The sequence below is a fragment of the Ambystoma mexicanum genome, chromosome 3p (genome assembly GCF_040938575.1).
Source record: "Ambystoma mexicanum isolate Mex_15411 chromosome 3p, UKY_AmexF1_1, whole genome shotgun sequence".
Lineage (NCBI taxonomy): Eukaryota > Metazoa > Chordata > Amphibia > Caudata > Ambystomatidae > Ambystoma > Ambystoma mexicanum.
The window spans coordinates 589,435,158-589,452,647 of record NC_090925.1 but is presented as its reverse complement, the minus strand read 5'-3'; the positions used below and the strand labels follow the sequence as shown (position 1 = coordinate 589,452,647).

The 17,490-nt window shown below is 47.7% G+C and overlaps 1 protein-coding gene across 10 annotated transcripts in view; it reads right to left on the bottom strand.

The window, feature by feature from the left end:
• The window catches only part of PKIG (cAMP-dependent protein kinase inhibitor gamma), a 1,186,538-nt gene that overhangs the window by 288,204 nt on the left and 880,844 nt on the right, over positions 1-17,490 (bottom strand). For 4 of the 10 annotated variants that reach the window (XM_069651336.1, XM_069651340.1, XM_069651339.1 and 1 more), the window contains one exon: positions 1,910-1,992. The exons of the other annotated variants lie outside the window; for them this stretch is intronic. The gene's annotated coding sequence lies outside the window, so the exon portion shown is untranslated. The remainder of the gene's footprint in view (positions 1-1,909; positions 1,993-17,490) is intronic. 10 annotated transcript variants of the gene reach the window in all.

Below are 17,490 nucleotides of genomic sequence, written 5' to 3'. Positions count from 1 at the left end.
AACCCACTCTCCGAGCCACCCTCTTTCCTTCTTTTCTCTACCCATTAGCTTGCAGGAATGGGGGTGGCGTGACAGTATTGATTAACGAGGGGAATTAGGGACTCACCAACTGTCCTCCTCGAAAGAACAGGGGAGATAATTCCTAATGTGATGTGTGAATCATAAAAGATTCTTGTGATATGAGCGCCGAGTGTACTGTTTCCTATTATGTTTTCTTGTATTGTATCATGACACTTGAGTGACTTTCCCTTAAGAAATGCACCCTAATTCTAGGTTTCTCAGGTCTCCAATTCAATACTTTGACTTGAGTCAACAATGCAATGATTGGATCACAATATGTTGTCTTTAGGTAAGTCTAAAAGCCTGGGCTGACTGGAGGCTAATTTGCCAGTAGAGACGTTGACTGCCGTGGCTAGTCTGGATAAGAGCTAGCTGTGGGCTGATGGGACCAGATTCATGGCTAAGGACAACTCCTAAATCGTATGCTTTAAAACAGGAACCCAATAATGTCTCCATAAATATCTCCATTCAAGGAAGCGGCTGGAAACCTAAATGATTAAGGAATAAGCCCTGTTATTCAAAGAACAATAAGAGAAAAAGTAATTAACTACATTCTGACTGGCAAAATAGTTCTACTAGATAACCTGGATAGCAATAACTGTGCATACAGTCAAGAAAGGAAAAACCTACATGCCATTTGATAAAAGTTCCTTGCAAGGAAAATGCATGTAACTGTTTGTTTGCAACACAATTTTAACTGAAGCAAAACTAAACCTGCTGTAAATCTGCATTCTTGTAACTCTGGCCACGTTCGTTTTAGAGCATTCATATTTTCACAGTGACATTGAACATTATTAGGAAAATCAATAAAAAAATGAAGTCTCCAAATCGATGGTTCATCCATTGAACAAGTGAAATTGTTCGATTACCTTGAAATAAGGTTAATGGATCCAAGAAGTTGGGCACAGCATCTTGTTTAGTAGAATTTTACCTTGTGTAGATACAGTGCGGCGGTTGCCAGATTTGCAAGACACCCTGGAAATCCAGCATTGAGGCCAACTATAAAAACAAAAACCTATCACGTCAAGCCGCGCTCTATGGATCAGTTGGAAGAAGTGATCGAGTCTACGTTCTCCCTTACTTAGATAGTAATGGGATTATAAAGCACATAAATACACAATACGTCCCTAGGATATGGACACTGCCTAGATTTAATAAAATCTAATTTGCTCGCTCTTTATTTTTTAAGTTTAGATGTGGTAGCTTACTTTTAGACACACAGTTACCAATGGGGCACGAATTTGAAAAATGTTTTTATTGTACAAATCAGAGAAAAACAAAGAAGCACTTTATGTTATTATGCCCCATGAATGTTAATTTGAGAAATGTCTATTTGAAACCCAAATGTACCGATTCAAACATCCAAAATACTTTGGTTGCCTTTATGGCATGTAGAAACACGTAAGTTTTGTAGTTTATATAGGGCATGGACATGCAGGAAGAAATGACAAGAGAAGGGTACTGAAAGCATATGTCCACCACTGCATGTGTGCATATATTTATTAAGGCTGAAAACACTTTTTTGCATTGGTTGGTTCTTTCAATTAGTGACTATGTTAGTTTTAAGATATCCATGGAAAAATGATCGCATTTTATGCGGAGCTTTAGTTGACTCGTATGATCATTTTTAGCGGTTATTTATGCATTGTAACTGTATTACTGACTACCTGATTGAATATGATAACTAGTTGCCAACACGGAGAAGCAGAAGCACTTTATACATTTCCTATTTACAGTTATCAAGTTGATTTGGTTTAAATGCATGTGATAATATTTGCATTGAAAGTTTTGTTTTACGATTCTATGCTTTTGTGGTCTTTTGCTGAAATAAAGTAAAGAAAATCAGAACCTGTTCATTTCGTAGATACTGAAGCTGGTTTCAGATGGCTTGGATGCAATACCCGTTGGTGGACACCCTTCAGAGTCCTCATGCTTGAAAGTGAAAGATTAAAAGAAACATGGTGACATTCCTATTTAAATAAATTATTGATAAGAGAAACTTAATTGACAATTCAAATGTTCCACTACAAATTTCATCTGTGACGTCAGAAAAAGGAATATGTTACTCAAAATGGTGACAACTGTACTCCTTTTCGAGATTTCCCTTTCCTCCATACTGATGGGGTATTCCATCCTACAGGAGAGAACAAGAGTGCTTTCTGTAGCGTCATAACATTTTTCTATTTTTTTACATCTTGATGCCGACTCACCATGACCCACCCGCTGCAATCCAACTGGCGAGGTCGCTTATGACTGATATGCAAGCGTATTTTATTTAGTGGGGAATGTGGCAGGCGTATGGAGGAAATGGCACTGTGGATTATGAGACAAGTACTTGCTTCAGTGACTAACTTTTACTTTCTACTTCCGGTCCCCCTTTCCTACATACTTATGGGAGCCTCAAGTACTTATTTACATATGCATGGACGTCCCATTTCCAGCTTAGTTGAAGAGATGCTGAAGCAATGCTTGCACGAACTGAGCGTCAGCCCTCAAGCCCAGACCAAGTTGCTGCTCTGGCAAATGAGTCCCATCAGACATGCATTTGATAGGCGACCAAAGGTGTTTTGACCCGCACAAGGTGAGTGTGAAGCCTCTTAGGCATGTTTTGAACTGAATAGCTTTCCAGGATGCACGAGAAAACCCATAACGAAACATTGGTCTTGGACGTCTACAAGCTCTTTATGCAGTTCCCAAAGGTTACAGAGTCTAGAAGAATTCCTAAACTCCTTTGTTTTATCCAGGTAGAACTTTAGTGTTTTTCCAACGGCTAAACAGTGAGGAACCGCTCTGCTACAGAAGATGGGAACCACTAGAGTTATTTACTGGTTAATATAGAAATCTGATAAGACTTTAGGTAAAAAGGACGGATAGGGCGCAAGCACCACCTTGTCCCAGTAGAAAAATGTTTAAAAAAAAAAAAATGTATTCCGCAGACAAGGCCTGAATTTCACTAACGCACCTAACTGAAGTTATCATAACCAGAAAGACCACATACAAAACACTAACCTGATATGAGACATCACCATCAGCTAGAATGGCATGCGACATATACCTTCTGCATTTGGGACCTGGTGCCTTAAGTTAATTGGAGGATATACATGAAAAAGACCACTGAGGTGCCACTTCACTACAGGATTAAAGATAGATACGCATTGGCTATCTGAGTTTACAAAGCATCTAGCACTGAAAGGAACATCCTGAAGTACTCTATCAGAATCCCTGAGACAGCAAGGTTTGAAGACATAGTCTAAGGAGGCTAGCAAAGTTTGTTTATTTTGTTTGTTTTATTTATATAGCGTACCGTAGCCATGGGTATCTGGGCGCATTATACAAAGTATAAATGTTACACATACATACAGAAGCTAGAGTCGCCAGAGGCGGTACTGCAATAACGAAAACAGCAACAGTAAAATACATACAGAGATAATAGTCGCCAGATGCGGCACTACAATGTCAAAGACAGTGATAGTAACATGAAAAATATCAACAGATGCTTGCAAAATGGACATGAGAGCAGGATGCATAACTGTGGAGAGAGAATAAATAGTACATTACAGTGGGACGGTATGGTGACCGTGAGTGGTGGAAGAAGGGAGGTGGGGCGGTTAGATGTTATGCAAGGTTAACCATTGTTTGGTTTTTGCTCTGAAACTTTGGAAGGTCTGATCAGATCGCAGATGGATGGGGAGGGCGCTTCAGAGTCTGGCGGCCTGCGCTGGGAAGCTGTTGCTGCCTGCCTTCTTCAGGTTGAAAGTGGGTGCTATGATGCAGTGGGAGTTGGCCGCTGTGATGACGTTTTTCTGATGATCTTTTCTATTAGGTACTGCGGAGCAGCATAGTTGAGGCATTTGTGTGTCATGGAGATGATTTTGAAATGAATCCCGTCTTTAATGGATAGCCAGTTTTTATTTTCTTCTGGTCTCTGAGAAGTGTTCTCTCCTTGGGATGCTGAGTGCTGTTCTGAGAGCGTTATTTTGTAGTGTTTGGAGTTTATGATGAATTTGCTGGCGCCTGCATAGAGGGCATTACAGTAGTCAAGAGGTAATCAATGCTCTTGCAAGTATGATGTGACTATCGGTAGAGAGGTAGCCTATGACCAGTACAAACAGAATAAGTAAAGGTTGGAAGAAGAGCAAAGGGTACGCGAGAAAAGAGTGAAGAGAAGAGAAGATGAGGAAATTAAAAGGGCAAAGGAACGTAGAAACGAAGAATGAGGGAAGTAGATAAGGCTAGAAAAGAAGCGAGGAAGCGCAAGGGAATAGATGAGGAAGCAGAACGTAAGCGCAGACAGAGGGCACAAGATCTAGAATGTTTGGAGCAGGAAGTTAAAAAACCCAATCCTGTTGTAGAATGGGAAGACATAGAAGAATTCTTTCCTGCATGTGCAAAGAATTCTTACACTGCTGTTTAACATCTACCTGAGGTACTTATGCCTAGTTCTTGACCATATTAACACCTACTTCACTAACTACGCTGATGATACGCAGCTGATATTTGAACTAAGTGGCGATTATCAAAAGGACAGTGAGCAACTCAACATGATTTATAGTTATGTAGAGCAATGGATGGACTCCAACTGGATGTGCCTTAATGGGAAAAAAACGGAGCTCATGATTTTTGGCTCATTACACGCCCGAGCTAAGCTACCCACATCCTACGCATCCTTTCAGATCAAAGACACACCCATTCCGGTATTAGGCAAGGTCAAAACCCTCGGTATGCTGCTTGAAGCATCCTTAGGGGCAGAGGCCCAAGCACTATACGTTAAGAAAAACTGTGCCTACCACCTCCGTCTAATAAATGCCATCAGACCCTTCATATCAGAAGATAATTGCGCGACCATAGCTAGAGCCACCATCTTGTCACGACTCGACTATGGCAATGCCCTACTTCTGGGGGACTCCAAACGGTGCCTACAAAGCTACCAAGTTATACAGAACAACGCAGTAAGAACCGTCAAACTTAAATCTAGGACAGAGCATATCAGCAACTCCAGAAGGGAGCTACACTGGCTTAAAATTGAAGATAGGGTGCACTTTAAGACCCTAACTATCGTCCATAAATGCATTCACGGAAAAGCACCAACATACCTAAAAACGAGGATCAGTTCATACGTCCCAAACAGAACTCTGAGATCATCCCTACTCGGCAAAATTGCTATAGCCCCACATAAACTTAAAAGTGGCCTAGGCAGAGCCTTTCCAACCCTTGCTGCCAACCTTTGGAACAATCTCCCGGACCACCTAAGATTAGAGCCTAACTACATCCGTTTCCGCAAATCTCTAAAAACCCACATCTTCAAATAATACTCCACATGTTCAAACCTCAGCCGGAGTATTCCTTGTATTTTCCGTCCCGTCTTCATATGTCCGTCTCACTGTCAGTCTGTCTATCGTGTTCCTATCTCTGCGCCCCGAGGCTCGCGAGCTACCGGCGCACTACAAATATTAAATAAATAAATAAATAAACGACTCGGCGCAAGGTATAAGTGGGACAAATATTGAAGATGACTTCGACACCAGAAGCATCGGGGAAACGATTGATAAAATATACGATGAGATGGGGCTAGAGCAGATATCCCATGGGGGAAGAGAAGATGAGCACTTGAAGAGCACTCAACTGTATGAGGAGGTCACTCCAAGTAGTGGGAACAGGGGACTGTCCCTAGAAAGACTGGAGATTGGGCAGAACGAATAAAGATGCAAGGAGTTGTGTAAACTGGGAGTATTCAGAATCTGACTCCGCTGAGGAAACGGAGGATGAGGCACATGTGGAAGTGAGACGGTGCGAAAAACGGCTCCCAGGGGACCGAGGGTACGATGGTCAGATGCTAGCGAGTCTGCAAGTAGGACACCGAAGTCTGCCGCGCAGCCCGGCCGACATGAAGTAACACCCCACGGTCAGAGGGGGGCGTCAGTACCTGCCTATGCAGACAGATTAAGGGCATTGCCAGGGAGACGGCAAGGTGGGAATGCCACCCCAGCGGTAGACAGGAGAGCTATGGGGAAAGAAAAGGAAGACTGTGCATTCCAATTCCTGCTGCTAGAAAAAGGGGGAGCAAGACCACAATATATTCCATGGCCACACATGGATTGAGAGACCCTGAAAAATAAGCTTCCAATGCCAACATCGGGAGCTGCTGGGAAATGGATACATGAGTTAGAAAAAATGACGGGGGGTGTCACCTTAGCAACAGGGGACATTAAGGGCCTCCTAATTGCCATACTTGGTGAAAGAGCAGACTATGTATCGAAACGGGCAGGTTACCCTACCCTAGGGTAACCCTAATTAACACCTCCCATGACAGAGCGCCATTTAATAATTGTAGAGCAGCAGTGTGGAAAGCACTGCGAACGCTATATCCAGACACTCTGATATGGGGGCTATAATGACTCAGAAAATGAAAGTCAGAGGATCCGTTGATTTACATCCAGAATTTTTAAGAAGCGTGGGTGCTCGAAACGCATGAGTCTTGGACGAAATCTATCCCTGTATTCTACCATATAATATGCCAAGGGTTGCCTGAGCCAGTGCAAAAACAGCTCAAGAAATTGGTAGGAATAGAAGCTAAACCATGGGCTGAAATACAGTTGACAATTGCGTACTACTGCAGATTGTTACAAGAGAAAAACCGTAAAAAAGAGGCAACTCGTAAGGGTGAGGAGGCAAAGCTGGTGCAAAAGAAACTCTCAAAGTATGCTCTTGAGGGAGCCATGCTGACAAGCCCAGCTGAACTGCGCACACAGCAAGCGACTAACCCATCGCCGAATAATCAGGGTAGCGCAGGATTTTACCCGAGGGGAAGGGGTTTCGGAGGAAGAGGATGGCAGAGTAATAAGGGTGGGTTTCAAGGTAATCAAGGTGGATTTCAAAATGTGCAGATGGGCAATCCGGCCACGCCGGATGGACAGATGGCCCGACCACCGCCGGTGTGTTGGCTACGTGGAATAACAGGACATGTGGCACGCATGTGCAGCAGCCAAGGCATGTGGCAAAACGGCAAAGGAATGGGAACAGGTATGGTGAATCAGCCTGCTGTCCCACACCAGGGCAGTGCCCAAAATCACACAGTGCAGCAGGAGTTGTCAGGCTCGCAGCAAGGTGTGCAGCAAGTGGTTCAACCCTCACACATGGGGAACATACCGCAAGGACAATCCCAGCAGGCACCACCACAAATGTCGCAGGGCACATGCTCCGGAGGGGGAACCAACCCTGGAAATGCCCTTTTATCCTGCCCTACACGCCCGGCACCAGCTGCAACTCCTGGAACCTCCAAATTGGGACCTCCATACTGGACTCCTCACACCCCACACTGCCCCCGGAGCCCCTTCTCCATAATACGGGGTCCGGGTGTGTCTGCAACCGCCCGTGGAGCCAGCATCAGGTCCTCTCGAGTCCTCCAAACTCCACACGTACGCCCCCAGAGCCCCCTCGTCACCACACAGGGTCCGGAGCACCCTCTTCATCACACGGGGTCCGATTGAGACAGCATCACTACCTCTCGAGTCCTCCGCACTCCACACTGCCCCCAGAGCCCCTTCTACGCTAGACGGGGTCCAGGTGAGCCTGCAGCCGTCCGTTGTGCCAGCTTCGGATCCTTTCAAGACCTCTCAGGACCTTCATCTGGCGCCCGCCCTTCCTGTGTCTGGGCGTAGAAGGAGCCCCTTCTACGCTACACGGGGTCCGGGTGAGCCTGTAGCCGTCCGTTGTGCCAGCTTCGGATCCCTTCAAGACCTCTCAGGACCTTCATCTGGCTCCCGCCCTTCCTATGTCCGGGCGGTTCGGGGCGGCTCTGTGTGTCCCCTCAGCAGCTCCGGAGCGCTCCGCTCCTCCATCGGCCCCCTTCTCTCGTGAACCTCTGCACTTCACACAGCCTCAGGAGCCCCCTCTGCGCTACACGGGGTCCAGGTGAGCCTGTAGCCGTCTGTTGTGCCAGCTTCGGATCCTTTCAAGACCTCGCAAGACCTCCATCTGGCTCCTGCCCTCCTGTGTCCGGGCAATATTGGGACGGCTCTGTGTGTCCCCTCAGCAGCTACTGAGCGCTCCGCTCCTCCATCGGCCCCCTTCTTCACCCCACGGGGTTCTGGTGAGCCTATGGCCGTTAGTGGAGACAGCATCGGGCCCTCCCGGAACCTCCATTTTCCTCTCACCCTTCCTGTGTCCGGGCGGAGACGGGGCAGCCCTGTGTGTCCCCTCTGCAGCTCCGAAGCGCTCTGCTTCCTCATCAGCTCCCTTCTTCACCACGCGGAGTCCTGGCGAACCTGCAGCCGTACTTGGAACCAGCATCTGGACCCCCGGGACCTCCACTTGCTTCTCGCCCTTCCTGTGCCCGGGTGGAAACAGGGCGGCTCTTTGCGTCCCCTCAACAGCTCCAGGGTGCTCCGCTCCTCCTTCGGCTCCCTGAGCTAGCTCCGGGTAAGCTGCGGTCTGAGGTGCCGCCATCTTGACGTTGGGCCGCCCCCTCCACCCGAGAGCGAGTCCGACTTTCCTCCTTCTCCAGTGCGGGCCCTGTTCCCTTTGTGCTCCCCCCCGGACTGAGGCTTCTGGTTTCCTGTTGTGTTTGCTGCAGCCTGAAGTGTCAGCATCCTTGCTCCTCTACTGCAGCCCTTTAGAGCCTCCATTTGGTTTTCCCCCTCCTGTGTCCCGACGGGGGCGAGTTGGCTCCATATGCCTCCACACCGGCACCGGACCATTCCACCTCTCCACTGGCTCTCCGACTCCTGGTGGGATCACAGCGCCCCAAGTCCCACCATCTTCCTCACGCAAGTGTGGATCCAGCCTGCCTCATTCTCTGGCTCCAACTCTGCTCCTACAGTCCTCGGTTCACCCGGCACTGGCTGTGGTCTGAACGCTGCTTCTCCCTTGCTTTTCCTCCTACTTTAGGCCACCTTGATAACTAGTGAACCTGCAGTCCCTGTGTGGTGGTAGCTACCTCCATTCTACCCTGGTGCCACCTACAGCAGTCCAGCCAACCTGAGCCCCTTTGCTCACACCCAGGGGCAGCAGCCCAAAACTACTACCTCACTTTCTTGCCTCAGACACCTGGTCTCCTCCAACCACTGCTTCGAGTGCCTATTTCCTCTGACCCTATTGGTTCCTACCGGTCATCTCTCAACACTGGACCCGTGACCAACTTGCAACAGTCCAAAATTGCCACCTCATTTTCCTGCCTCAAGCACCTGTACTCCTCCAACCGCAGTCTCGAGAACCTACTCCCTCTGACTCTTTTGGTTCCTTCTGGCTATCTCTCATCACCGGCTCGAGTCCACCTTTGACGCCATCCTGTACCTGGACTCCTCCAACTAGAATTCCGAGTGCTTGCTCCCTCTGACTCTTGTTTCTACCTGCCATCTCTTGTCACACTTGGTCCTACATTGCCCACTGCCTCCTCCTTTCTGTAACTATCACACTGGTCTCTACCACCTACATTCCTAACTCCTACAATTACCACCCTTCTCTACTTGCACTTCTCCAAGTCCTTTGGTATGCGATCTTCCATTACTCCCTTCCACCTCACTCTCCCCCCTCCCTCCACCCTTCCAACTTCTCCTTTCCCTTCTACTCTCCTCTTTCCTTCTTATGCCTAGTCCTCTTCACTATCCTCACCCCCACTCCTCCAGTTACCCTCCCTCCTTCTCTCACCACCCTAACCTTCTTTACCCCCCCACTGCCAACTACTCTGCCCTCATGAACACTGCTCTCTGGAACGCCAGATCCATCTGTAACAAAACCACAGCTACCCTTGATTTATTCTTTCGCCTTAACCTTCATTTCCTCTGCCCAACTGAAACCTGGATTCCCCCTCATAACACCTCTGTCCCCGCTTCCTTGATGACCTCTTCTTCCTCCTTCATCCACTCCCCCCGCCCCTCTGGCCGTGGTGGAGGCGGTCTCCTGTTCCACCCCAAATACATCTCTTCTTCCTCTCCAACTCTTCCCTCTTTCCCTACCTTTGAATTCCTCTACAAGTCCTTCTCCTCTCCCCACCCTATTTCCTTGCTTGTCATCTATCGTCCCCCTGGCCCTCTCTCTTCCTTCTATGAAGACCTGGATCACCTCCTCTCACTTATTTCTCCCTCCCCCTCTCCTCTAACTGTACTTGGCGACTTTAATATCCATCTTCCTTCTCCCCCTCAATCTTCTCCCCTCCTCCCCCCCTTCCCTCATCCCCTACTCACTCCTCTGGTTCCACTCTTGACCTCATCTTCAATTCATCCTATCCCCCTTCCCCTGTCTCTTCTCTTCTCTTCATGTCTATCTCTCAGACCATGCCTTACTCTCATTCTCCCTTTCTCCTCTCACTCTCCACAACTACTAATCCCTCCCCTCCAATCTACTCACGTTGTGACCGTCGGACTTTGACACTACCCTCTTTTCTGACACTTGCTCATCTTCTCTTCCATCTCCACAAGACTTTGCTTTACTCTCTGCGGACGATGCTTTCTTCCCTTTCATCTTCTATCTCCACTGCCCTAGATCAACTTTACCCTCTTTCTCTCTTCCGTCCTACTCGGAAGCCTTCTCAACCCTGGCTTACTTCCCATCTCCGCTCTATGCGGCGCCTTCTCCGGTGGTTAGAGACACTCTGGCTCAAACCTCTTACTTCTCTTATCAAACCTCTTACTTCTCTTACCACGCACTTTACAACTCCTGTCTTGCAGCGGACAAGTCCTCCTACTACTCTAACCTTCTCCAGTCCCAAGCCTCCCATCCTCGTCGGATTTTTCAAACTCTCTCCCGTCTTCCCTCTCCTCCTACTCCTGATCCCTCATCCAATTCCACACTTTCTCCGTCGGACTTTGCCAACTTCTTTTCCTCCAAAATCCTCACACTCTGGCAAAACATTAACTCCCTCTCTGACTCCTCTTCTCCTCCTCTCCTCCTCTCCTCTCCTCCCTCTTCCATTATGTCTGTCTTTTCATCTTTTTCCCCTTCGGATGTCTCCTCCCTTCTATCCAAAGCCCACCCCCACGTCCGCCCCCTCTGACCCTCTCCCCTCCCTTCTCATTCCCAAGATCTACCCTCTTCTTATCCCGTATCTTACCACTTTCTTCAACTCCTGCCTCTCTTCATCAACCTTTCCCTCTGCTTTCAAACATGCAACGATTATTCCTATTCTAAAGAAACCCTCTGCTGATCCACTTCTCACTGCTAACTACAGACCCATGTCTCTTCTACCTTTCCTCTCTAAGCTCCTTGAGCACCTTGCCTACTCTCAACTCTCATCCTTTGTCACTACTTCCTCTCTCCTTCCTCCCTTCCAATCTGGCTTCCGTCCCAAACATTCCACTGAAACTGCTCTCACCTCTATCCTCAACTCACTCCTCTCTGCTCGACATGCCAAGCAATCCTCTATCCTTATTCTCCTTGATCTCTCCGCAGCATTTGACACTGTCGATCATCCACTCCTGCTCCACACTCTTTCCTCCTTCGGGTTTAAAGGCCCTGTTCTAAAATGGCTATCCTCTTACCTCTCCTCCCGTTCCTTTGCTGTTTCATGGGGAGGCCAGACCTCTCCTTCGTTCCCTCTTATTTACGATGTTCCTCAAGGCTCTGTACTTGGTCCTTTCCTCTTCTCTCATTGCCCCTGTTATCTCCTCGTTTGGCATCTCCCACCATTTCTATGCGGATGATACTCAACTCTTTCTCTCTTTCTCCGCCTTCACACCGGACCTCCACCTTAAACTCTCCTCTTGTCTCACAGCTATCAAGAACTGGATATCCTCCCGCTTTCTCTTAACACTGATAAAACCAAAGTCCTTTTCTTCCCCTCTAATACTCTTCCCCCTCCTACTCCTCCCCCTTTCATCCACTTTCCTCCCTCCAATCTCCCTATCTCCCCTCATGCTCGCAATCTAGGCGTTCTCTTTGACTCCTCTCTCACCTTCTCGCAACACATTTCACTCACCTCCCGCACCTGCCGATACCACCTCTACAATATTTGCAAAATCCGTCCCTCCCTCACATTCCACGCCACCAAACTCCTAATCTCCTCCCTCATCTTTTCCCGCCTCTTCTACTGCTCCTCTCTAATCTTCGGACTTCCTGCATCTCAGCTTGCCCCTCTTAAATCCATATACCACTCTGCTGTTCGTATCCTTTGTCTCCTTACATCCCTTGACTCCATCTCTTGCTCGCTCTCTCACCTTGGTTGGCTACCTTTCCACTTACAGCTTAAATTTTACTTTCTCTGCCTTGTCATCAAATCCCTCCATGGTCTTGCTCCTCCTTATCTCCCCTCCCTTCTCTCCTTCTACTCCCCCTCTCGTTCCCTTCGTTCCGCTGACCATTTACTTCTCATTGTACCTCCTTCCCCCTGCGCTTCCTCCCAGTTCCGCTCCTTCAAACTCCTTGCTCCTCTGCACTGGAACTCGCTCCCTCTCTCAATCCACTCTACCACGACCTTCACCTCATTTCGCACTTCCCTTAAATCCCTCCTCCTCCATTCTCCACCTTGAAAACTCCCCCTCTGCCCTCTCTTCTTCCCCCCTCTTTTTTCCCTTCATCTAATTCTTCTCTCCCCTCTCCTACTACACTCTCTCTCCCTTCCATTTTCCCTCATCCAAACCATCTCCTACCCCCCCACTCCCCTCGCCTATTCCCACTTCCCATCCCCCCTTCAGTTAATTGCTCTTTGCACTGTTTTGTTGAATGATTCAAGATGTAATCTTTGCTCTCATTGTTATTTGTTGCTATTACTCTGTATTATGATGTTCCATTGTACAGCGCCTTGGTGTAAAGCGCTCTATAAATAAATTAATCAAATGGGGGAAATCAGCAAGTATACAGTGGGCCGAACTTATATATGAAACAGGACAGCTCACGGGGGACACTGATGTGTTCTATCCCATCAGTGACACCAGACCCTAATAGGGAACCTAGGGTGAATGTCGTCATAGTGGCTAAAGAATATTCCTTCTTGGTTGACAAGGGTGCGACACGCTCGTGCATACGAGAAGGCAAGTTTTCCTTGTCCGGCAAGGCCATAGATACTCAGAGTTTCACGGGAGCTCACAGTAGAGTTCCCTTTACAGACGCGCTCCCAATCTCTCTGGGAGAGCGCGAAATGCATGTACCCTTATTATATTCACGTCAGACCCCAGTAAATATCCTGGGTCGGGACTTAATAACTAAGTTGAATATGACACTCTCGTTTACCGAGAATGGTATAGTGTGCTCCACTCCAGGAATGCATTATTCGAACGTGTGCGAAATGATCAGAGCATACTCCGGACGTACAGCCATGAGAGCTATACCATTAGAGCCAGAAGTCTTCGCATATGGCGTACGGGTGCTCATGGCGGGATTGCCAGGCCTTGCAGATAGAACTATGACGACACCTGATGAGTTTCTATTCAGACCAAGAATACCTATGCATGAAAAAGAGGGACAAGTATTTCCCTTAATGATACAATCTGCCGCAGTGCGAGGGAAAGTGGTATTGGTCGAAGGATATGACGACGAAGACAGACCATGGTGTGCGATTATCGCCATTGAAGAAGGGTATTGAGTGACTGACGTCACCGTGACGATCTGTTCGAAGAACACCCTGACCTAGAGGAGACAAGTGTGGAAGTGAGTCTCATATTCTGGGGCAAAATGATCAAACGGGAGGTGCAACAGAGAATGATGTTGGCGCTGATACGTCCAGAATACTTTGATGACGACGTGGCCCAAGTCCCTGTCGCGGTATGGACTACAGGGCCTATGACATAGGCCTCCTGAAGGGGGCAGGTGAAGTGAAAATTAAACTGAAACCAGGAGAAATTTTACCAAGAGCACGACAATATCCTATGTCCAGAGAGGCAGATGAAGGGATCGCAAAGACAATTTCCGCCATGATGGAGCAGAGCATCCTAGTGACGTCAGAATCACCTTGCAATACGGTGATTTACCCTGTCAAGAAATCAAAGGGAGGGTCTTGGCGTTTAATCCAAGATTTAAGAGCATTAAACGACAGTTGAAGCAGAGTTCCGTCTAGTCCCTAATCCATCCACAATTCTATGCAACAATCCCACTGAGGCAAAATATTTCACGGTGATTGACTTGAAAAATGCGTTTTTCTCAATCCCGTTGCACCATGACTCACAAGACCTGACGTTGTTTACTTTCAGACAAATGCGTCTGAAAAGCACGAGATTGCCACAGGGGTATTGTGAGTCTCCGCCTATCTTCAATAGAGTCCTGCAAATGGACCTAAGCAATATTGCAGTAGACAGTGTTGTCTTGCAGTATGTAGATGACATTCTGATCTGCAGCACCACTGAAGAACAATGCAGGCGTGACTCTGTCCAACTACTGACTATACTGGCTGAGAAAGGATATAAGGTTGACAAGGAGAAGTTACAATACTGTCAACAAGAGGTGCTGTACATAGGCCAGCTAATCTCACACGAAGGGAAAAAGGTAACCCCTGAAAGGGCTGAAGCTATCATGAACACGGCTAAACCGCTCACGATAAAACAAATGCAAAGCTTCTTAGGCCTGTGCAATTATGTCAGAGCATGGGTCTTCGACTACAGCTCGTATACCACGCCATTGCTTCAGGTCCTAAAGAAGGCCCAGGCGACAAGGGAAAAAATTGAATGGACTGAGGCAATGAAAAAGGGTTTGCAGAACTCAAGGGGGAGATTTGTAAGGCCCCAGTTCTCGGGATTCCTAATTATGCAGAGGAATTCTACCTGTTCTCACATACCGATGGTAATTTTATGACAGCAGTGCTCGCGCAGCGAACCTCACTGGGGTACAAGCCCCTAGCATATTACAGCGGGAGTCTGGACCCAGTCATGAAGGGCCACTTCCCATGCGAACAAAATCTAGCTGCTGCCGCGTTCGCCATTGAAAAGGCGTCATCCATTGTGATGGGGTGCTCTATGACATTGTACGTCGAGCACTCGCTATTCGCCATACTAACAAAGCCAAAGTGCACGATGACATCTCAGAGAGCATCCACATATGAAGTGATTATCTCTAACCTATCGATCAGGATAGTGCGATGTAAAATTGTGAATCCAGCCACGTTCATAGCTGAGCCGGTCACAGAGGGAAAACCCGTACATGACTGCGCGAATTAGGAGGAATTCTATGATGAAATCCCCAGGGTAAAGGAAAATGTCCTGGCAGGTGGTGAGATTGTGTTTATTGACGGCACATCAAGAAGCGACCAAGAAGATGGACAAAGAAACACAGGCGTGGCCGTGATAAAACACCTACCGAATGGAGAGTTCCAGGTACTCATCAGTGCACGAATACCATCTCACGATTCTGCGCAAGCTGCAGAACTATTGGCGCTGATACTCACCATTGAGAATCATGCAGACCAGGAAGTAATGGTGTACAGCGACTCTGCCTATGTGACATCTACCGTGCACGCAGGTTTAGCACGCTGGAAAAGGAGGGGCTACCTCCGAGCGGACGGCACGCCAGTGCAACATGCAGCTTTATTGGACAGGTTGATAAAAGCACTACAGCTCCCAGTGGGCATAGCGGTTGTGAAATGTGCCGCCCACACCAAAGGGACAGATTTCGTGTCACGTGGAAATCATTAAGCGGACAAGGAAGCCAAGCACGTGGCATCCAAGGATGAACCAATCATGGACGTGGAGGTGGCATGTACCCATGAGCGTATGATGGTAGCACGAGCCACACCAGAGGCCTATAGCAACATGGGACAGACTCAGCTAATGGAACTCCAAGAGGAGGCACCTCAGGAGGAGAAAAATGTGTGGAAGCATCGAGGGTGTTCCTTAAACCCCTCTGACGGGTTGTGGAGGCAAGACAGCACTGGTAAACCAGTAATGCCTGTCGCCCTACTGAAAGTAGCATTGGAGCAATTACACTACCCTATACATATGTCAAAAGAAAATCGAATTTATCAGAGCATGTTGCGTTCTTCATGGTGAACTGCATAATCTGCCAGCAATTCACGGCTGGAGACACACTAAAAGTAGTAAGAGGAGTTATCCCCCAGCCAAATGGGCCATTCCAGCACTTGCATATCGACTACGTCGACATGATTCAAGTCTGCAATGGGTACAGGTATTTAATTGTGGTGGTGTGTCCATTCTCTAGATGGATAGAAGCAGGTCCCTGTGCACACCCAGAGTCTACCTGTGCTGCCGAATTTCTAGTGAGGGAAGTGCTCCCTAGATGGGGGGTGTGCGAGGAAATGAGGTCAGACAATGGGGCTCACTTTGTTAATGCAGTTTTCGAGCAGATCAGCTTGTTGCTTGGTATAAAGCACAAGTTCTCGTCAGCGTATCATCCAGAGGGGAATGGCATATGTGAGCGGCTCAACGGCTTGTTAAAGGAGAGGATAGCCAAGCTGAAACTCACATTAAAAAAGGGATGGCTGCACTGTCTACCACTGGCATTGTATGCACTTCGGAACCAACCAGGCTCCGACCATCATCTCACGCCGCACGAGATAGTCACAGGCAGAAGGATGAGGGACCCCCCCTTACCCCCCCGAGATAGAGCTAGATGTGATGCCTAGCCAACAAGTGAGGTCTTGGGGACAGAGATGCAGGAGTACTTGAATTGTATGACACACAGCGTCTCTGTCATTTCAGGCCAGCTGCAGCGACGGCGAAAAGGATGCAGCATAGTACAAAATACAACAGGAAATGCTGAAACAGACGCCGCGCAAGGTTTAGGGCCGCCTCTCATCTTCCCTGGGGATGCTGTTCTTATAAGGAACTTTACAAGGAAGAAGTGGGATGAGCCACGATTCAATGGCCCTTTCATCATAGAGGACTGCACTCTTTCTGCCGTCAAAGTCCAGGGCAGAAGAGCATGGCTCTTCCTGAATGACATTAAACCTTATATAGGAGAAAGCCCTCCAGCTGCATCCAACCACAAAGAAGCCACAGACAATGGGGAAGAACCTCAGCACGTGCAGACAAGATCCATGGCGAGGAAGAAGGACGCATGAGCAGCAAAACAATGACAAAGAACTCTGTTTTAATTTGTGACTTTTAAATAAGAACATTTCCCCAAACCAGAGAAAGGTGATAAAGAACAATAATACGGACACTGTGCACCACAGTTGCAGGATAAAGAAGAGAACTACATACACAAAGCCACAACAACGCTGATAAAACAAACTTTTGAAATAACGTCACGCTCAAGTAGTACAAAGAATCAAGACACTGATAGGAAAAAAATATAAGACATTTCTTGAGAGCGTAACACAGCGTCCTGAAAGCAACCAGTGTTGAGACTTTGTTTACAGAACTTATGGTATGTCCCAGCAGAGACCTCAAGTGGGATGTGCTAACCTACTTCCAGCTGGTGGTAATATAATACCCGTCACTCATTGGGAGAGAAACCAGTGTCACAGACTTTATTCAAGATCTTGCGAACGAGAAAATAATCAGGCAACTGCTGACTGTCATCACAGAAGCCTTTGCCGAGCTACCTGAGCAC